Raw genomic sequence first — 22,911 nt, 5'->3', positions numbered from 1 at the left:
GGCAGCAAACTGTCATAATACAGGAGAACGAAAGCCAGAAGCTACGTCTCTAATGCTCACTCCTTTTAGGGCACTCTAAAGTTTGCCACAGTTCCCATGAAGGCTGTTCACACATTTGTTAACTACCTGGCCCTTGTTACTGATGGAGTTCAAGACACACTACCTCAAAATATGTCACCTTGGCAATTGAATATTTTAAGAAATTTGAGAAAACAGTAGAAGCAGGAATGTCACCCCCGCTCCTTGTGCCCTTCTTCCCTGAACCAGGTCATACAACATAATAAGGACCTCCTGACTTTCTCCTAAAGCCGATGATAAAACTTTTGTGTTAGGAGTGTCTCCTCTATAAAGGGAAGAAAGGTACATCCTTACCTCTCAAGACAAGGACAGAGAGAAGAATCAGAACACACAGGTATTGCCAAGCGGGATCTACTCCTCCCCATTGGTTTACTTGCATTAGATCACACCCTCTATGATCTATCATGTTTCTCCACAACTATCCACTATTCCTTAAACCTATCATGAAAAACACTTAGTTTTAACTATGTTGTGGACTTTGCATATCCTCAGGAAGACTTCCATGACATGCGAAACTAAACTGAATATATTTGTATGCATTTCTCTTGTTAATCTGTCTTTTATTATAGGGCCCTCAGCCATGAACCTAAAATTAGTAGAAAAAAAGATATTTTCCTCCCATAGATTAGCCTATGCTTTAGTGGGCCTCAGGTATCACTGATGAGAGTATTAATGCTATGTGGAAAGATAGGTACAGAATGGGGCAAATCTAAAGTTAATTTTATTGTGCTATGGTAAAGATTTCTCCCTGTGAAGTCAACCTGATAACCATGACTTTGTTAACTCCCTTTTCTACTAAGTGATTTGAGTTCCATGAAAAGACCAATCTTAAATAAATTGTACCCAATTGAAATGCTCTTTAACAGTAAGTAGAGGAAGGGGAAGAAAAGAAAGAAAATAAAAAAAGGAAACGTGAAGAAAGAATATTTTAATTAAAAAAAACTTGTCTGTATGTATAGATGGTTAATAAATCCCAAATGTCAATATGTATTTTAAATTATAATTCAGAAAGGACTAAATGAATCAGTTGATATATGTACATGTTGTGAAAGTTGTCACAATCAAAATGCAGTCACTAATGTTAAAAATAAAATAAAGAAAACCCTGACAAATAGAGCTGGAGGAGGCCAAAGGCCATGAAGAGAAGGTTTTTTTGCTTGTATGCTCAATAACAAAAACTATCACAAAAGACTGCAAAAGCAACAACCTTTTGGCTTAATTCCATTACAACTTTAATGCCATTGTAATAGCATTACAAAGGCATAAAGGCCATTACAACCTTATACAAAAAATACTTCTGCAAGGACATCTGCCCAGCAACTGCTTCTCTAACCTCAGACTGGCATCACCTTTGTTATTCATCTTTATAGCCAAAAATAGTTATTTCTAAACAATTATGTCATTCTCTTCATTTTTTTAAAATCTTTTAACTTCCTTTACCTTTCTGAATATGCATAGTTTACTGTAACACAGGTATTTCCATTGCAACGCTTATGCCCCAATAAATATCTTTTTCTTTTATAGTGCTTCTCTGTTATTCACATTGACACATATGGTGTCAGAAATGGGGACTGGAAAGGAGCAATCCTGGGAGGAACTTGTGATTTTTGGAACCCGTGTGCAGTAGTCACTGGGGTTCTTTGCGTTCTCCCCTTCCGTGGCCTGCCTTTTCTGACCTGGTGAGTCTTCCCTCTGATGGCGCCTCTCTCTTTGTGGTAGAAGACATTCGATATTGTTAGGGGTCTGGTTTAGATAAGGATACCTTAATAAAAGACAATACATGCCTCCTGGGATGATAAAAGACATTTTGTCTTATTTGGTAATTTTTTTTTCTGATATAAAGATATATGTCTTTCTGGATTGAGTATTCTGATTTCTTCAGAATTTACATTTTGTCTGTGAGGCATGTCTTTTCTAATAAATTACTTTTGGTTTGGTCTGCGTGCCTAGTTGAATATTTTGTTTCATCTGCATGCCTGATTTAAAATTTCAGTGAATACTCATCTTGGTATCTTTGATTTTGTTTGACCCTTTCCCCTTGCTTGTTTCTGAAAATCCTTCCGGAGCAAAAATAAACATTCTAAGTGGTGATTGCAGGATGGCTAATTAAAGCCACTGGGCTTTGCCACCATGTAAAAACATCAGTCTAAACTCCTGACATGCCTCTATAGAATTTATAAAATTTTCTTTGTTTCTGAGAGATTGATAATAGTCTTATTGGGATTCCCAAACATTAAGGCATACCAAGTTTTCTGGGACTCTAGCTGGTTACATAGTATAGCTCATTCTTCCACATATTTTTAAACTGATGGGTAAAATTACATCATGGAAAATTCAGAGCTTAAACGATCATTATTCCAAAAACCCATAACTCTAAGTTAACATGTATAGTCTTCTATGTTCTCTGCTATATATATATATATATACTTTTTTCTGCCTACTTTGAATCTGCTGACTTTTCCACTGGCATTGAGCTAAAACTCACTGCTTATGGCATTCCAGCCAAAATGTAAAAAAAAAAAAAAAAAGAAAAAAAGAAAGAAAAAAGTTTTATGGGATTTCAAAATAATGACTTTATAAATTGCAACAGCTCTATGGTTCAAAAATTAATAATCTAAAAGGTAGAGAATCAAATAAATGTTTATAGGAATTAGGCACTCAGATCAAACAGGTCAAAATCCTGACCTCAGAGCAATAATATAAGGTATCTCTGACATAAAAAATTTTATATTTTCTACCATGCAGAGGCCAAAAAGAAAAAGCCCCTCTGCCCCTAGTCTTCCAATAAGATGGTAAAATTATTCTCTGTCTGAATTTGGTAGTCTAGCAAACCAAAGTAACAAACAAAATATACATTTGTTACTAGTTCAAGGCTATTAGGAAATTTTGTTTTTCTTATACAATTCAGAAAAAAAAATAGTCAAAATGTAAACACTGAAAGAGGAAAGAGGGTGAAAGAGTTTTTTTTTTTTTAATTAAACTGTCATTTTACTCAAAATTTTGGCCCACAGCCATCATTAAACTACCCATCAGGACACGTACAGTTTAGGCTTGTGAAGAGGTCCTGATTTTAACAAAAATGTAATTTTGGTTTAATTGTCTTTCATAAACCAGTGTGATTATATTACTACCTCATGACTAAAATTCTAGAATGAAAGCTACAAGGTCTTTATTTGTGTATGTACACATGTGTTTAGGTATATTTATGCATATTTACATGTAATATATTATATCTTGTGTCTACAAAATAAATTCTGGCATAGTCAGCCAGAAATCCCTTACGGAATTCTATTCATATTGGCTTAGATAAATGGACTGTCATCTAAAATATAAAATACTTAGTAATTAACCGAAATGGTTTCCAGTTAATGTGACTTAAGTACATTTTTAGTAAAGAAGCTGGCTTTAAAATCATTGGTAAAATAAAAAAAGAAATATCTTCAAAATTATCAGTATTTTTTGACAATTTTATACTTGTCTCAGACAGATGTTTTAAGGTGTCAAGATCTGACACAAAAGTTATAAAACTTTTATAAAACCCAGCCTAAAATGGAATGACCTTTGTGTAATTTTGGTAAGACTAAGTTAATATTGTTGGTTTAATGAAAGTGACTATATCTTCTGAGTTAACAATAAAATATCCATATATTTGAGGTTCTTACTTAGGTAAACACCTGGTATTCACAGGCTATCATGACTAGTTTTACCTAGTATCTGTTTTAATAAGTAATCTAGCTAAACTGTTTTTAAAAAGTTAGTAAATTGGGTGATATGGTTTGGCTCTGTGTCCGTAGCCAAATCTTATCTTTAATTGTAATCCCCATGAGTTGAGGGAGGGACCTGGTGAGAGGTGATTGGATCTTGGGGGTGGTTTCCCATGCTGTTATGGCAATAATAAGTTCCCATAAGAGCTGATGGTTTTAAAGCATGGCACTTCCTTGCTCTTTCTCTCTCCTGCTGCCAGGTAAGGCGTGCCTTGCTTCCCCTTCACCTTCTACCATGATTGTAAGTTTCTTGAGGCCTCCCCAGCCATGTATAACTATGAGTCAATTAAACCTTTTTTCATCATAAATTACCCAGTCTCAGATAGTATCTTCATAGCAGTGTGAAAACAGACTAATACATTAGGTAAATGTAAATGGGATAGACTTCTATAAATAAACTTCTTATGTAATTTAAAATCTTAAAGTTATGTTAAATTATAGATACTCATTAAAGATCTGAGTCATTTTAAATAAGATAGAAAGTAAACAAATTGCTGAACATAAATATAAATTTGTTCTTGGCTTCTTAAATTTTATGGAAAAGCTAAATATATTTGTATCTATTAATATAGACAAATATTATGAAAAATATGTTTCTAAACATTATAAAATGATTTCCATCTAAAAATACTGATATGTGGGCCAGGTGCAATGAATCATGCCTGTAATCCCAGCACTTTGGGAGGCCGAGGCATGTGGGTCACCTAAGGTTAGGAGTTCAAGATCAGCATGGCCAACATGGTGAAACCTTGTCTCTACAAAAAATACAAAAAAATTAGCTGGGCATGGTGGCAGGAGCCTGTAATCCCAACAGAGCGAGACTCCGTCTCAAAAAAAAAAAAAAAAAAAAAAAAACCTGATATGTGATCTTTAAAACTGCTGCTAAAAATTGAAGTTACTAACAGTTAAAAATCTAATTAATATATATATAATTCACTGCATACAGTGTGCCTAAAACTAACTTTTTTCTTTTTTAATAAGAAAAAATTACAAGAAAGGCACCAATATGTGTTGTTTATTGAGGAAAAATAATAATTTTGGGTGATTTAAAGAGTATTTAAATGTTTCTCAAAAATACAGATTTAGGATGTAATTAGAAACAAGAAAGAAAGGAAGGAAAGGAACTAGTAAGTAGGAGAGAGAGATGTGAAGAAAATTATGGATATGAAGGTATATTTTTGGTAAGAAAGGTGAAAAATAAAAGAGAATAATTTCGTGTGAGAAAGAATTTTATTTGACAAACTTTTGTCCTGAAGTACAATGACTGGCTACTTAAAAAAGAGGAAGTATAGGACAAAGCAGAAAGTCCAAATATGTCATCAATGGTCTGAGTAAGTCATGATAAAATTTGTAAAGGAAAAATTTATGAAAGAAATTTTGTGTGTAATCAAGATGGCTATAATTAGTGTTATTTATAAGTCTTTCTAAAGATTGATCCTGGATATTAAAATTACATTAATATAAAACTACAATATGTGATTTCCTATGTTAGAAAAACAAGGTTTTCTTAAATTATTGATTTGCTCCTAATAAAATGTAAGAGGTTAAGTTTTTAATTCTGATATTTAATTCTTTAACAGCCATCTTTTAAACTACAGGGAGTTTCTATTTTTGCAACACTTTTTCCTGAGGTCTATTTAATTCCCCTAGTTTCGGTTGGAAATGCTGTCTTTTTCATTGAGAATGGTAATTTCATTTCTTGAAGTGAAATTCTTCTTCTTGAAGCTTCTCAGATTTCTATCTCATACGTTCAGTTTTTGCTGTATCTTCTGCACATGATTTGCAGGTCATACATCATTGCCTTTTGTTCTTTCTTTTCTTCAAACAGTGTATCTTTTTCCTTGGTGGCAGTGATAACTCGCTTCTTCAATCTTTTCTTCAGTTTCTGTAACATTTCATTTTCTCTACTTGTACCTCTGCTGATATGGCCTGATGCTGAAATGTTTATCTTGAAGTTCTAAAGAAGGAATTCTTCCTCCAGTATTACTTGTTTCTCTATTCTTGCCTTTTTAAAAATTTGACTCTGTAAGCAGGAAACTTCCCATGCTTGTAGTAAAAGCCATGTATTACCCTGCTCAAGGTACTAGTTTTCTTTTTACATTCTTCTGTAATATAGTTCAAACTCATAAGCCTGGACACCCTCTTACTGTGGCTCATTAAATTCAAGTACCCTTTTCATCAGATTCAACCTCCAGGTTTTCTAAATGGGCTTCCCATAATAAGAAACAATTTCATTATAGGAGGTTTTTCTTTACCTTTCTGGTTAAATCCATGTAAATTTCTGTATTGCTTTTGAAGTTTTTAAAGTATTTTTCTGTTTGAATGAATATTATTTTATAGTGGCCTGTGAATCTGTTTTAATCAATTGTTTTGAAAATTTTGTCATTTTTGATGGGCTTCCCCCAAATCAAAGTTCTAAGTTAAGTCTTTTTGACCAAGAATTAATTTTGGCATTTCCCAGTGGGCCCCTGGAGAGCATCAAAAAGTGTACCTCTCATCTTGTAGAGATGTTAAATAATTAGACTTATTTGGTAAATTCTATTTGAAGCATTGCCAAATGATAAGTGACACTATATCTTTCAGTGAAATTTATGGGTATATTATTAATAAAAATGTTTCAAAAAGTATAAATATTTATAAAAATCAAATATGTTTCAGTCATAATTTTTGTTATATTAAATCTTTTCTAAACTTATATTTGTACAGACACTTTATTAATGTGAGCATTCTAAAGATTTTATGAAATTTATAAAAGTCTGATGGTCCTGATGTGACACCATTACATGATTATGGTAATCATAAAATGCTATATATGTAATAGAAATAACTGAATTTCCTTGTCGGCTGGGAATTTTCATAAAATTTTTGACTATGGCTATTGAAAGATTTTATTATCTATTGTTATTATTTTGAATTCTTCTCCAAAAGTATTTGCAATCAGTTACAGCCCAAACTTACTTTTTATGGAAAAGATTTTTGCATATATTCTTAAACACAAATTTCTGATAACCCTAAGGTTAATGAACTAAATAAAAATTCCCAGAACTCTAATAAATAAACTAAAGGTTCATGAAACTACTAATCAAGATCAATTAAAACAAAAAGATTACATGAAATTAAGTAATTGATGAAGCTTCCATTTTATGGCTTTTATTTAAAACATTGTTCATTCTTTCCTTAAATGTTTTGTTTTCCAGATTTAAGAAAACTTTCTCACATATGCTAATCTACAGTTTACAACAATTTGGTAAAGTATACTTTTGTGAACAAATATGGAAGCATTTGCTTTTTCTCCCTATTTTATTCCTCCAAAATTCAGCAACTATTCATGAGTATTCTTATTTTTTATGACAGTATGATCAGTTACATAATTTTAGTAAAAATATGCTCTCTATTTATAATCAGGATACAATTGGAAGCATTGGTTATATTACCAAGACTTTGACTGAAATTACATATTTAAAATGTGCATAAAATGCCTTGTTTCAAGAGTCCCTAGCCTTACCATGAGTGAGTACAAATTGTCACTTCCTGGCAGGCTCAAGTACTTTAAGACTGTAAGTAAAATCTAAAGTCTGCCTTGGTTTGGCTTCCTAGCCTCAAAAGGTTTTAAAATATGAAATTCCTATATAAAGAGAAAAAAAGTTATATTTCTAAAGAAAAAGTCTATGATATATCTGCTATTGGATTGTAGCCCTGTGCATTGCTTTCAAGTTCTTGTTATCTACCTGTAGTTTGGGCTAGACCCCGAACTCTCCTAATTTCCTATAACATTTGGCTACAATTCTACAACTAAAAATAAAAACTATTGTGTTCCTAAAATTTGATAATCTGAAACTAGATAAATTTTAAAGAACAATCCTCCTGACTGATATATGGGCCATACAAAAAAAAAGTTCATCAAATCACTCAATGTCATAAACAAAGACATTCACACTGATCCAGGGGAAGCTGACATTTTCATGATGTAGGAAGCTTTTTTTCAAGATGTCAGAATAAAATTTCCTATCATACGAGAATCTCACCCATCTTAATGCCTATCTTTTCCCTTGGCAGTATAATGATATAATTGAAATTTTACAGTCAATAGCTTTTGCTGTTAACAGAACTTAACCTAAAAATTCCTTTAATATCCACTGGCTAGTAAGAAAAGGTCTGTGCTATTGTTAACACTTCATGCTGCACCTGGAAAAATTCCTCTTCAAAAGTTAAGAGCCATATACACAAAATAATAATAACAAAATGGCTACATGGTTACAACAGATCCCACCTAAGTTCCTATGATCATTTGACTTTTTCAATTCTTTGCCTTTAAGCCTAGGTCCATGGCTCAAAACTATTATGCAAACTGAAGTTATCATATTATTATTAATTTTACTTTATATTTCTCCCTTTTTAAACTTTGTAACTATTACTTGTTACATTTTTTGCAGAAGTACAACTACTAACAAAATTATGATGGCCCAAAATAGTTGATGACAAACGACTATGAAACAGACAAAAATTAACTTAATAATGGAATCCAGGTAGACTTTGATTGAGAGTCATTCTCCTCTTGTTCAAGTTCATTTCTTGTTCAAGTGTGGTTAAAAGGGTTTTGATACTGATTCCTAGGCACCAGTTACTCCTCCCAAATGTGAGATGAGACCAGCAACCAGGACAGCACCATTTCAGGACCAAGGGACATCAAAACCTAACTACAAGATGATTGATCAGTGAAACTTTCAAAGAAAGATTTTAATCAAAGGGGGAAATGTGAAAGTTGTCAGAATCAAAAGGGGATCACTAATGTTACAACAACCCAGACAAACAGCTGAGAAATGGCATGAAGAGAGGGTTCTCGTGCTTGTATGATTGATAACAAAAAGTATCGCAAAAGACTCTGCAAAAACCATAACCCTGCACAAAGGCTGTTGCAACCTTAAACAAAAGCTACTTCTGCAAGAACATCTGCCCAACAACTATCTGTCCAACCTTAGACCGGTGTCACCCTTTTTACTGATCTTTGTAACCAAGGATAATTATTTCAAAACAACTAATTCTCCTTATTTTTTTTTCCTTTAAAAACCTTCGTCTTCCTTTTCTTCCCTGAATACAAAGTTTACTATGACATGCATATTTCCATTGCAATGGTAAAAAATATTTGGGAACATTTATTTCCAAATAAATGAAGATCTCTCTCTCTCTTATTTAGGGTAACAATGTGCTTAGATAGTAGCAATTATTTCCTCATATTATCATCTTTTATTTGTTCTTGCCTAAATTTCAGGTGATTGACATTTTCCAGTGGCTTTGTTTTATGTATTTTGTCCTTACAAATGTTCTGATGTGGGTGACTACAATTTTTGAAATATATTTTTGTTAACAATACAAAATCTGTCAGATATAAAAATTTAATCATTCTAATCTTGTTTTGATAAGTCTACAATTCACTGACTACATTTTATTTAACTGACCTTGTTTGATCATGTATTATTCTCCTCCTCCCCAATTTAAATTAAAAAATTCTTCATACAGTTACATGAATGTCTGTGAATCTTTAAGTATAGAAAGAAACGAAACAATCTCCCTTTTTTTCTCTCTCTCTGAAATGTACCAAGATAAAAAATATTTCTGAGACATATTTTGAAGCCATAGCTTTCAAATCTTTTCATTGTTTCTTTCAACATTACAAATAGTCAAAGACCAAAATTAATAATATTCTGGATATTTAGGATTTATATTTGTATGATGTCAGTGTTACTGTATCATCTTTTTTACTTTTTTATTTTCGACTGGGGATCCAAAATCAAAAGAAAGCCATTTGTTTATTCTAGTTAGAACCAGAGCATCTTTGCTCCATCAGAGAATAATTGGCAACGAAAATTGAAGCATTCTCAATTAAGATTATAGTGATAGATTGTCATAGCTTTTCTAGCTAGACAAAGAAGGTACAGGGCTTCAGAATTTCCAGAAAATTATGAATACACACATTGATGCACATTATCTAGATCTCTAAGGACTTGAGCACATATTCATCTATATACAAACACATTTAGTTTGGGGACTTTCATCCTCAGCACTACTGACATTTCAAGCCAAATAATTCTGTTCTGTGCAAACTAGGCTGTTTAGCAGAATCTCTTTACCTTTAACTTTACCTTCACCTTACCTACTAGATGCCATTAGCACACTTCAAAGTCATTTTATGACAATCTAGAATGTTTCCAGTCTTTGTCCAATGTCCCTTGGAGAGAAAAATCATCCTTTGTTTAGAACCATTGACATTGTCCTTTCTAAATAAACAAGGCTTCTCATCTCTAAGAAATAGATTTTGTACATAAACTTTAAGTTAAACTTGAAAGAATATTGATATTTAGTAATATTATTTGAACTAAATTGTAAATCCCTATAATCCGTAAATATTTATGGAGCACCAACTGCATGCAAATTATATTCTTTTTTAGTACTATTTAAATTCAATGTAAGACACAGGGTCAAACAGGTAATGTTTTAAACAGACATGATATCATTTTAGGGAATTAGAAAGTTAATTTTGAACTACAAAATATTTACCACACTGAATGTAATTTGTCACTGTTTTTAAACTGCTCAATATCTAAAAATTAAAGACTTATTTTGGCTTAAATTCTCTATATTCCAAATATGAAGTTTCATGTTAATGCTAGATATTTTATTTATTTTTATGTATAATTTGCATTCTGATTTGTCTTATTAATACTGCTGTACCTGAGAAATGCATACAAGTAATACACATTTTGATAGAGTTGAAAAAATTCCAAGATTAAATTTTACCCTTGTAAGCTCTTCAAAGGAGGGGAGGTTGGTAGTGAGAGTGTTAAATTTCACCTGAGCACCATGCTTCTAAAATACACAGAAGGTTACTGTATTAGTCTGCTTTCATACTGCTGTTTTCACATGTACCCGAGATTTGGCAATCTACAAAAGAAAGAGGCTTAACAGACTCACAGTTCCACATGGCTGCGGAGGCCTCACAATCATGGTAGAAGCAGAAAGGCATGTCTCACATGGTGGCAGACAAGGGAAGAATGAGAGCCAAGCAAAAGGGGTTTCCCCTTATAAAACTGTCAGCTCTCACGAGACTTATTCACCACCATGAGAACAGTATGGGGGAAACTATCCCCATGATTCAATTATCTCCCACTGGGTCCCTCCCACAACATGAAGGAATTTTGGGAGCTACAATTCAAGATGAGATTGGGGTGGAAACACAGCCAAGCCATATCAGTTACAAAATCCTCCCAACAATTTGTGTTCAGAAAAACTGTAAATGACCACCTTATAAGGCCTACCTCCACCATTCCTCAATTATTACCTTGTTTTATAAGTGCCTAATGATCCCCTTCCTCTTTGAGACATTCTTTATCAATTAAAGTTCTGCTGATTGCATAGCCAGAATAAAATTATATCCTTAATTGTCTTGTGCATTTTGTCTTTCATAGTGGCTTTTTAAAATTAATTTTTGTTTATTTGTTTGCATGGTTTTTATTTTTGTTTTCATTTATTTGTATTCAGATATAGGAGAGTGGAGAAGTCAAGTAATCTCAGGAGATCCTGGCAATCTCACAAAAATTATGCTTCAGCCGTAAGTAGTCTCCTATCATTTAACAAGATTCCCAGATTATTCATATGCACATTCGAATTTGACGCACATCATCCAAAACACATCCTAGATACTCCTTCTGGTAACCTATAGGCTGTTGCATTTTCTTGTGTCTTTCCATACTTCTACCTATAGCTAGTAAATGTCTTCTGTTAGACTAATTTTAAAGTGATTAACCATGATGAGTCTCATCATTTCATTAAGATATCAGGTTCTTTCATACTAGCTTTTGCATGTGTTTCTCGGCCTAAAATGACCCCCTCTCCTATCAAAATCCTATTCATTTATTGTAATCTGTCATTATATATGCCTGTCTCTGCAAGAGCATATATAGGGTAGAAGCTGAGACTCTTTCATTTTTTTTTTTGTTTTTCCAAGTAGCACTTAGGAAAATGACTAGAAAATTGTATGCACTCCATATATATTTAGGTAATTACATGAACTGAATGAATAAGATATAAAATAAGAGACCAATTCATTTATGTATTCAAAAATAATTATGAAGGATTTACAGAATAAACACTGTTTCTTGTGACAGTATTTCAAGGTAGCAAGATATACAAGTTCCTTGCCCACAATTAGTGATTTCAGATCATGATATGTACTTTGAAGTAATATCAACTACAAAGTTGAAATTTAGAAAGTGTCTGGTTTGCAAAACAGGTAGCCCCTCACAGGACAGGTTATTTGAGCTGACAAAAGACAAGTGAAGGGCCTGACCTGTATACATTGATCAGCTAGCAACAACGTGTTCTAAGCAGAAACAGGAAAAGCTTTGGAGTGTTCAACTGATAGAATGTGGCTAGATTCTGCAAGCAATGGGAGGAGTAATATGAATGAAGAATGGAGAGGGAGATTTAAATTTTAAAACATCACTATTACTGCTCTGAGGAGGAGGAGAAATGAGTAGCAAGAGCCTGAATCAGTAAATCTAAATATATAAAATGGTATTCCAAAAAAAAAAAGATGAAGAAATTCATTGGACAAAGGTAATAATAGCAGGGGAAGTTATAAGAAAATGTCATACTTCCCGTGTTGCCAGAAAGACTCTCTCAGACACTTACGAGAGTCCTTTAATCCAATGCTTCTGACGTTTTAATATGCATAGGTGTCTTCCGGGTACAACATTAAACTGCAGATTCTAATTCAGTAGGTCCTAAGTGGGGCCTCAGATTCTGCATTTTTAATGAGCTCCCGGGTGATGCTAATGTTGCTGATCTGCAAAACACCTTTTTAGCAGAAAGGTTTCAGACAATGGCCTGATCTATGTATACGCATGTTAAGAAAAGAAGCAGAAAAACAAAACTGAAGACTGTCATAACTGGGTTCAAGAATTCTGTACTGCAACATTAAAGTGTCAGACACGAGAGCATAGAAACACTCAATTCTGATTTATGTAGGCAATTGTTAAATACTGGTCAAATTTGTAATGATCATATTGCCCCACATGTTACAACTGGTATGATTTCTTAAGTCTAAAGTTTAAAGAGACAAGGAGTCAGAAACTGCTTTGAAGACCTGCTGGTGGCTCAGTTTTCTTATGTCCTTTATACTTTTGATTGGTGAAATCATTTATAAAATATTACTATTGGCATTTCTTTTCTGACCTTTTTATCAAAGACACATTAATTCTGTTCTTTAGTGTGTTGCAGTGGGGTTCCTCAACTCTTGACATCACTTCCCTTTTCTAAAAACTTATTTTTTGGAGCTTATTAAAACACTGATAGAGTTGGGAAAATACTCTGGAATGAGTAAAAGATAAACACTCCCATTTTTACTTAAATGATTTTTAAAATATTTTTGAATGAGAAAAATGATAAAAGTGAACCAGGACTTGCATAAAACTTAGCACACTAAGTTCCAACTCAGAATTTTTTTTCAGTCCAATATGTAGGTCAACAAAAATGACCTCCAGTTTGTCTGGAAACTTTTCAGAGACTTACGTGATAAAAAGGAGAATCTATTTTAAATACAATAATGTGTACCATCACCTGATATCACTGTCCAGTTCTGATGTATACCCATAGAATTCACCTCAAGTCTATGAACAAACTGGATCAGATCTTTCTCTCAGGTTTTTTTTTTTAATTTTAAAGTGATTTATCAATGAATTGAATGAATAAAAGTAGGTTAATCTTGTGATTGACAGACAAAATAAATTTCAAGATGATTGTCATATAGCCTTTTAGAAATTGATGCAAATTTGTGATTTGAAATTTGGGAGAAATTAACAAATTGGAAAGCCTTGAGAAAAGAAAAGAAATGTCTTGGAAGGAGAAAGTCAGCAAATAATAGGTAGTCTTATGACATATTAAAATTTGATAATATTATTTGAAATTAGAATACGCATTTTCTTTAACACTATGCATTTTCAGAAAAAAAAGTAAATGCCAGTTTTCATTGCATTGAAATATATTTAAAACATGTTTCTAGTTTCAGCTTTCCTTTGAGTTCCCCAATATTATCATAATTGGCTAGAATTCGCTAGATATACAAAGAGAAATTTGAAAGGCCATTATTAAGAATCCATTCCTTATGAGAATGGTGATGGGAAATCATCTCCTCATTTTTATAGGTTAATTAGTCAACACCTAAAATATCAACTTATTTTAAAATTGTCTAAAAAATAAGTGTTCTAATATTGAAGATTATGCAACTTCTACATGTAAAATGGAGGAATTAGGGCACGTATTGGTATTTCTGAACACAAACTGGTATAGGTTCTAAAGCTTTACAGTTCACTCTTAAGTAAAAGTAAGTCAATTTGAAGCAACTGGGCAAAATATATAAAACAATACCTTTTGATATATTTGGCATTATGCAGTGAAACACGGTGATATTTTCAAGGAAGGGGTACATTTTTTATATTTTTACTAAATACAATTATTAACTCAAAATAGATCATGACTTAAATGTAAAAACAAAAACTATAAAAATCCTAGAAGAGGCTGGACATGGTGGCTCATGCCTGTAATCCCAGCACTCTGGGAGGCAGAGGTGGGTGGATCATTTGAGGTCAGATGTTCAAGACCAGCCTGACCAACATGGTGAAACCTCGTCTCTACTGAAAATAAAAAAAAAAAAAAAAATGAGTCAGGTGTGGTGTCATGCACCTGTAATCCAAGCCACCTGGGTGGCTGAGGCAGGAGATTTGCTGGAACCCTGGAGACAGAGGTTGCAGTGAGGTGAGATGGTGCCACTGCACTCCAGCCTGGGCAACAGAGCAATACACTGTGCAAAAAAAAAAAAAAAAAAATTCATAGAAAAAAATTAGAAAAAAAAAATCCTTGTGACTTTAAGTTGGGCAAAGGTTTCTTATATAAATTTCCAAGATTAGGATTAATAAAATAACATATTGATAATCTGACTTATTTATTTATTTATTTTTGAGACAGAGTCTTGCCCTGTTGCCCAGGCTGGAGTGCAGTGGCATGATCTTGGCTCACTGCAAGCTCCGCCTCCTGGGTTCAAGCAATTCTCCTGCCTCAGCCTCCCAAGTAGCTGGGATTACAGGTACAGGCCACCACACCCTGCTAATCTTTGTATTTTAGTAGAGATGGGGTTTCACCATGTTGGCCAGGCTGGTCTCAAACTCCTGACCTCAAGTGATCTGCCCTCCTCGGCCTCCCAAAGTGCTGGGATTACAGGCGTGAGCCACTGTGCCTGGCCAATAATGCAAATTTTATCAAAATAAGAAACTTCTGCTCTTCAAAAACAGCAAGAGAAGGGAAATATAAGCCAAAGACAACAAGACTATATTCGTAAATCATATATCTGATAAAGGACTTGTGTCCAGAACATATAAAGAACTTTCAAAACTCAAAAATAAGAAAACAAACCCAATGTTTTAAAATAGTCAAAAGATTTGACTTGCACTTCATCTAGAAGGTCTACAAGTAGCAAATAAGGTCATAAGAAAACACTGACATAGAACAATCTATGGATATAAATTAGGCTTCCGCAAAAAATATTCAACAACATTTCTCATTAAGGAAATGCACATTAAAACCACAGTGACATACACTGTATACATAATAGAAAATATAAAATTTAAAAGACTGACAATATCAAGTGTTCTGAATGAGGTAGAACAACTACAATTCTCACAAATTGCTGGTGGCAATGTAAAATGGTACAATTACTTTAGAAAACAATTTGGCAATTTAATTAAATATTAAACATGGACTTACCTATAATATGATCCAATGATTCCTCTCTTAGATATTTGCCTGAGAATTAGTATATATGTTCATGTAGTGACTTGTACACAAATATTCAGAACAGCCTTATTTGTAATAGCCCCCAAATGGAAACAATCCAAATATTCAAAGCAGCTGAATATACAAACAAAGTTTGGTTTATCTATTCTTATTTTATTTTTTATAAAATGCCAGTTATGTAGAAGAAAATTTTAGTATATCTATACAAGGGAGTATTACTCACCAATAAAGAGAAATAAGGTGCAGATACATGCAACAACATGAATAAATCTCAAAATAATTACGCTGTGTGAAAGACACTAGACAAACAAGATATTATACTTTATTATGCCATTTATTAAAAATTCTACAAAATTTAAACTATTATAAGTAACAAAAAGAACAGTGGTTGCCTGGGAGCAAGGAGGGAGGGAGAAGCAGGAGGTATGGATTAAGAAGAGGCAGGAAAAATTTTTTTGGAGTGATGAATATGTTCATTATCTAGATTGTGGTGATAGTCTCATAAGTGTATGTGTATGTCAAACTTAATACATTGTACACTTTATATATGTGCAGTTGATTAGATGTCAATTATATGTCAATAAAACTGTTGAAAAAAGTAGTCTCTTTAGTATGTGTTTATGGTTTCAATTTACAAAGTTCTAAACATTCAATTTACTTCAAACATTCAACACATTTTTCTTTACTTAAGGAAATATAATTCCATCTCTCAAATAGTTTGAGCTGATTGCCTGTGGGGAGGCAGGCATAGTCAGCTTCTTTCTTTCCAACTCAACAGCTGCTGTTTCTGACATTTTCAAGGGTAGGTTTGGCTAGAGGTAAGAGACGTAAAAAATTCTGATTTGATTGCCACTATCATGTAATGGATTGGAAATTTCTAGGTCTGGCAAATATTTAAAGCTGACTTCTCTCTAGAGACATTTTTGTTGGTTCTCTAGAGCTGCACTGCTCAATCTACAGACACATGAGGCTACTACACGCTTGAAATGTGATTATTGTAAGAGTAAAATACACACTGATTTCAAAGGCTTAGTATGACAAAATGCTGTAAAATATCTCAACAATTTTTTATTTTTGACTACAATGTTGAAATAAAATATACAGTTTCTTAAATTGTATTTTAAGTCATAAAATATAAATAATTTTTAAATGAATTTTACTTTTTTACTTTATAAAACTGTGGCTCACAAAATTTTGAATTACATATGTAATTCACAATATCTTTTCTATTGGACAGCTAAAGAGAATCTCCCTTTAGGTCTCGTGATATAATTCTCCTGGCTCTGACAGTGTTCTTACTTCACCTGGTCACTTCAAATATACTCTTGTCTTAAGCCACAATGATATACTTCATCAGACTTACTCCTAGTATGTTCTCACCTTAGGAGGCAGAAGACCGCAGTCTGGCATTCCCTCTGTGGGCTCCTTATATAGAACTCAGAATTTGGGATGAACGTTGTAATTAACCGTCCGGATTTCTCTTCAGGAAGAAGGACTTAATTAGCCACGTAGTGGGTGGGTCACTCTTAGCTATCAGCTGTTTCGGATTATTTCCTTCCACGGCTAAGCAGTGTCCTAAGACTGATTAACATGGGGAAATTTGGCCGGGCACAGTGGCTCACGCCTGTAATCCCAGCACTCTGAGAGGCCGAGGGTGGTGGACTGCCTGACCTCAGGAGTTCAAAACCAGCCTGGGCAACATAGCGAAACCCTGTCTCTACTAAAACAAAGAAAAATTAGCTGGGCGTGGAGGTGTGTGCCTGTAATCCCAGATACTTAGGAGGTTGAGGCAGGAGAATTGCTTGAACCTGGGAGGCGGAGGCTGCAGTGAGCCAAGATCTCACCACTGCACTCCAGCCTGGGTGACAGAGTGAGACTCCATCTCCAAAAATAAATAAATAAATAAATAAATAAATAAATAAATAAATAAATAAATAAATAAATAATGGGGACATAACAGGCTTGCCCCCTTGTCCCAAGTCATGTAAACGCTGAAGAGCCATTCAACTTCCCGGCTCAACTTCATTCTCAACTCTCCCTTACGCAGCTGTTGATCCCAGAGTACTCACTAATATATTTTTGCAAGCTAGCTAATCACTGTTTCAGTATCTGCTTCCTGGAGAATGCAATACACAATATTACAGCACATTTGACTCATGAAAAATGAGTGTAAGTTCTTTGAAGAAAAATTTGTTCACTCTGTTGACACTAGTCCTTTTATCTTTGTTGGTCCTGACTCAAGCACCAGCCTGCTAAGCCTCTCAATTATGAAGGACACACATCAAGCTCTCAGAGTAATCTCACTGAAATCCTTCTTATTAGGCTTGAGGTTAGGCAGACATTCTTCTCTTCCTAACTCAATGAGAAGATGGAATTCATAGCACAACTCTCTCAAAAACAATCCTTTAAAAAATGTTTTCTCTTTATATTACTGTCCTGTCTCTTCCTTATTTTGTTTGTGAGTCAGTCACAAATTTTTGGTCATGATATTCTCACAATTCATTTTGCAATGTAGCATTTCTCTCTTTCCTGGTGAGCTTTTTTTCTTTTTTCTTTTTTTTCTTTACGCCTCAAGATAAAGTGAAGCAAGAAAGGAAGAGGAAAGAGTTAAATTGAATATTTAGTTACTGGTAAAAGCTCCGAGATTTCCATATGTCCTGGCCTTACAACATAAGAATAATAAAAGCTCAGTAAAAATATCACAAGACTGTAGTAGCTAATAAAAGTTTTAAAAATCTGCACTAATTCAAATTACGGTTTTAAACTAGTTTTTAATATGATTGATATGATCAAATCTGTTTTTCCCATTGAGCATTACCTTTCCCTCTCAGGATTTTGGCTACATATAATTTTTTTCATAACATTTAGTATTTGATTTTATTATACTAACAATAATCCCAAATCACTCAATATTGTCTCTACAGTTTGCAAACAGTTTTGTTATCTTCCTATTTTTTTATTGCCAGAGAGCTAAGTAAATTTACTAAAATCTTTGAAATATTTTGTATGCATGCTACTTCCATGCAATTGTGTATCTATAATAATAGGTTTGAAAAAGCTAATCGACTTTGTTAAATATCTACTTTGTAAAATGATCATTATAAATCATTGCGAGGAGTTAATTGTACTTATTAAAATATTATTTTGTAGATATATTACAATGAAAAATCTTTTAAAAGATTGAATTTTACACTCATCAACTTTTTGAAAATTAATATGACTCCCTACCCTTCAATTTTAATACTATTACAAAGCTTTTGTGACATATCAGTGTTTATCTATAGTCTTTCCTTGATATGTGAGACATAAGATTAGTATTTTGGTTTAGGTTTTTTATTTTGCTTTTTAAACAACTGAGAGATTACATTGATTTAAACTTTCTCATATTCTATTTAAATAACTGTATAGGAAATAACGGGTCGCTGAATTAGGCCTAGCGTTCTGAGGTAAGAATTAGAAGACTAGCCTTATTTCTAGCAGAAAGATGATTTAAAATAAATCTTCTTAAGGATATGCTCTGGTATTTGTTTTTTTATAAGGTATGCCAAGAAAAATATGATAAATTTGCAATACAATTTGGATTTATATGTAACATGATTAGTGAGGTCAACTATAAAAGTATTGCAGATTTTCCAATGCAAAATTGACATTTTCAGTCTCACTGACAGGAGAGCATGCACTTTAAGTTTCTTTAAAGACTAGCAATGATGAATTTGCAGCATCTGATCCATATACTCTCACAGGGTCCTTCTCAAAAGCACAGAAATGGTCTCGGCCAATGTCTATGTCTATGAAAGGAAGAGAAAGCCAATGTGATCAAATCTCCACTACTGGCCTCACTAGCATGTTTCAAAGAAGAGAATCATCAGCTTCAGAAGTCATACTAGCATTTTAATGTTATGATTAGTAGTAATATTATTTTGTTACTCAGTGTACAGGTAGATCAAACAACTTCCTAGTTACCTTGTCCAGCTTATTCATTTATTTAAGAAGTCTTTACTGTGTGATATTAAACTTTATGAAACAAATAAAAGGTATAGATCCTATTCTCCAGAAACCTATGGTTCCAGCATAAAGCAATATATGCACAGGAACAATTTCAAATTATGTGAAGAATAGCTACTTTTTGTACCTATGTTTGTGAACTCCAAGTCTATTGTTCTATTTCCATTGGCTAAGCAGAGTAGGGCCCAAAATCCTTAGGTGGCACAGACTACATAACGTGTATACATAGTTACTCAACAATAAACTGTCACAGCATGCTATTTCATAGCTTTATGTTTGTCTTGGGTTGAAATACATGGACTTACTTTCAGAGCTTGTTACATATGACCTCCTTCAGACCTTGTTTACATATTACCTCCGCTGTGAAATCATCTCCAAATCCTCTGAAAAGAACAAATTGATATCTGAGCTTTGGCTCAGTAATACCAGAGAAGGACCATAATAAAACAGAATATGCATGGGCTTTAGTACTGGATTGCTGTTGTTGATTCTATCTCTAAGACTTACCTGCTAGGCAGCCCTTAGACGTATTGTTTACCTGCATGAGCCTCAGCTTTCTCTTAAAATGGAACTAGTAACACCTATCTCACAGGACTTGGTGAACTAATATAGGAAAAGCACAGTGCTTGGTACATAACAAACCATAGTATAACATAAAATATTATTATACAATTACTATACATATGCCTAAAATATAAACAGGTGGTCAGTAATACTATTTAATATTTTACTTTAATAATTTAATTAAATAAATACTATTTAATAACACCAGCGATAAGAATAAGAAGTAATCATGTCTAGGCTTCTATCACTTTTTTTAGCCTGTGATAAAATTAAAGACAACTGTCTTCCTCACTTTATTTCCTTAGTTCAGCTACGCCTCTCATCTGTAGTAGTTGTTCAATGACTGTAAAATTAATGACTCAATAAATTAATTACACAAAAGTTGAAATGACTATGTTTTGCTCTACTGGGATGACTTCCCAAAATGTAATGTAAAAAGAGTATGCTGAAAAGCAATGGGTGGGAAACATGGGAATGTAGATTTAAGTAGTGGCACTAGATTATGAGGAATATAAAAATCTAGTGGCATGGGGGAGATAATACAGTTTTCTTTGAAGAACAATAGGGGTTAGATTATTACCCTTGTTCTAAGTGTTACGGTGAGTCTCTGTTTTGTTCCCCATTGTATAATAGATTCTTATGTACAGTGATACATATTATTTTAAATAGGAAATATTATTATAATATATAGATATTATTTTAAATAGAAAATGACATGCACTGTAAAAGAGGTATGAATTATGTACTCTTAACATAATAAGTCAGTGCATAGTCTTGGCACCTTTGTCAAAAATCAATTGGCCATACATTCACAGGTTCATTTCTGGGCTCTGTATTCTGTCCCATTGGCCCATGTACATGCTATTTTAATTACTGTAGCTTTACATTCTGTGCTGCAGCTGTGTATAGTTTGAAATCAGGTAGTGTGATACCTTCAGATTTGATCTTTGCTCTCGTGATTGACTTGGCTAGTCTGTGTTCCAATTTTTGAAATCAGGTACTGTGATAACTTCAGCTTTGTTCCTTTTGCTCATGATTGACTTGGGTATTCTGGGTTCCAATATACAAATCTGTGAAAATTGTCACTGGAATTGTGATAGAGATTGCATTGAATTTGTAGAGCACATTGGATAGTACAGCCATTTCAACAATATTAATTTTTCTAATCCATGAACATAGAATATCTTTCCATTTATTTGTGTCCACCTCAACTTTTTAAAAATGTTTTATAGTTTCCAGCGTTAAGATATTTCACTTTCTTGCTTAAAGTTATTCCTAAGTATTTTTGTTGCTATTACAAATGGATTGTTTTCTTAATTTCTTGTTCAGATAGTTCGTTGTTAGTGTATAGAAATGCTATTATTTTTTGTTTGTTGATTTCATATAATGCAGTTTTACAGTATTTGCTTATGGGAAATGGATAGTCTTTTACACAAATAATGTTGGGAAAATTAGTATCCACATACAGAAGAACAAAATTGGACCTTTGTCTTACACCACATAAAAAAAATCAACTCATAATGGATTAAAGACTTAAACCTCTGATTTTAAGCAGAGACACTGTAACAGTAATAGAAGAAAACATGGAATAAAAAGCTCCATAACTTTGGTCTACACAATAATTCTTTGTATTTGGCACCAAAATCACAGGCAACAAAAGCAAAAATGGACAAAAGGAATCACTTAAAACCAAAAAGCTGCACAGCAAAGGAAACAATTAACTGTGTACACAGACAACCTACATATTGGGAGAAAATAGTTGTAATCTATTCAATAAGAAGTTAATATCCAAAATATGCCAGAAGTTCAAACAACTCAATAGCAAGAAAACAAAACAAAAGAAAAATACCAAAGAGGGGCAAAGAATCTCAATAGACACTTCTCAAAAGAAGAGATAAAAATGGTCAACAGATGTATTTAAAAATGCTCAACATTGCTGATCATTAGGCAAATGCAAACTAAAACCAAAATGAGATACCATCTCACACCTGTCAGAACAGCTATTATCAAAAAAAGAAGATAGCAAGTGTTGGCAAGGATGTTCAGAAAAGAGAACTGTTACAGATTTTTGGTGGGAATGCAAATTTGTAGAGCCATTATAGAAAACTGAATGGGGATTCATCAAAAATTAAAAATAGCATCACCATATCATCCAGCAATCCCATTTATTGATATTTAATCAAAAGATTTAAAATTATTTTGTAAAAGAGGTGTTTTCATTCCCAGTTTATTGCAAAACTATTCATAATAGACAACTTATGGAATCAACCTAAGTGTCCATCAACAGATAGATAAAGAAAATATGGTATATATCCACAGTGTAATACCATTCAGCCTTTAAAAAGAAGGAAATTCTATCAACAAAAGAAGGAAATTCTTGCAACAACATGATGGAATTGGAGAACATTACGCTAAGTAAAATAAGCCAGGACAGAAAGACAAATACTGCAAGTTCTTACTTATATGTAGAATCAAAAACAGTTAAATTCATAAAAGCTGAGAGTAGAATGGTGTTACAGCGGCTGGGGCAGGCAGTAATGGGGAGATGATGGTCAAAGTGTATGAAATCCTCAGGCAGAAGGAATATGCTTTTATTTATATCTATTGCACAGCATGAGGATATAGTTAATAACAAAGTATTTCACTTTTCAAAATT

General features: G+C 33.2%; 2 long non-coding RNA genes across 6 annotated transcripts in view; one reads left to right on the top strand and one right to left on the bottom strand.

Annotated features, from left to right (window-relative positions):
• The window catches only part of LOC129532269 (uncharacterized), a 294,256-nt gene that overhangs the window by 249,509 nt on the left and 21,836 nt on the right, over positions 1-22,911 (bottom strand). The window lies entirely within an intron of this gene.
• On the top strand, positions 1,484-8,728 carry LOC109026198 (uncharacterized). Its single transcript, XR_008677934.2, has 4 exons — positions 1,484-1,757; positions 7,040-7,089; positions 8,276-8,368; positions 8,457-8,728. It is a non-coding gene; the product is annotated as an uncharacterized lncRNA (long non-coding RNA).

The sequence above is a fragment of the Gorilla gorilla genome, chromosome 2, assembly GCF_029281585.2.
Source record: "Gorilla gorilla gorilla isolate KB3781 chromosome 2, NHGRI_mGorGor1-v2.1_pri, whole genome shotgun sequence".
Lineage (NCBI taxonomy): Eukaryota > Metazoa > Chordata > Mammalia > Primates > Hominidae > Gorilla > Gorilla gorilla.
Note: the sequence above shows the minus strand (reverse complement) of the source record. Positions and strands in the feature narration are given on the sequence as shown.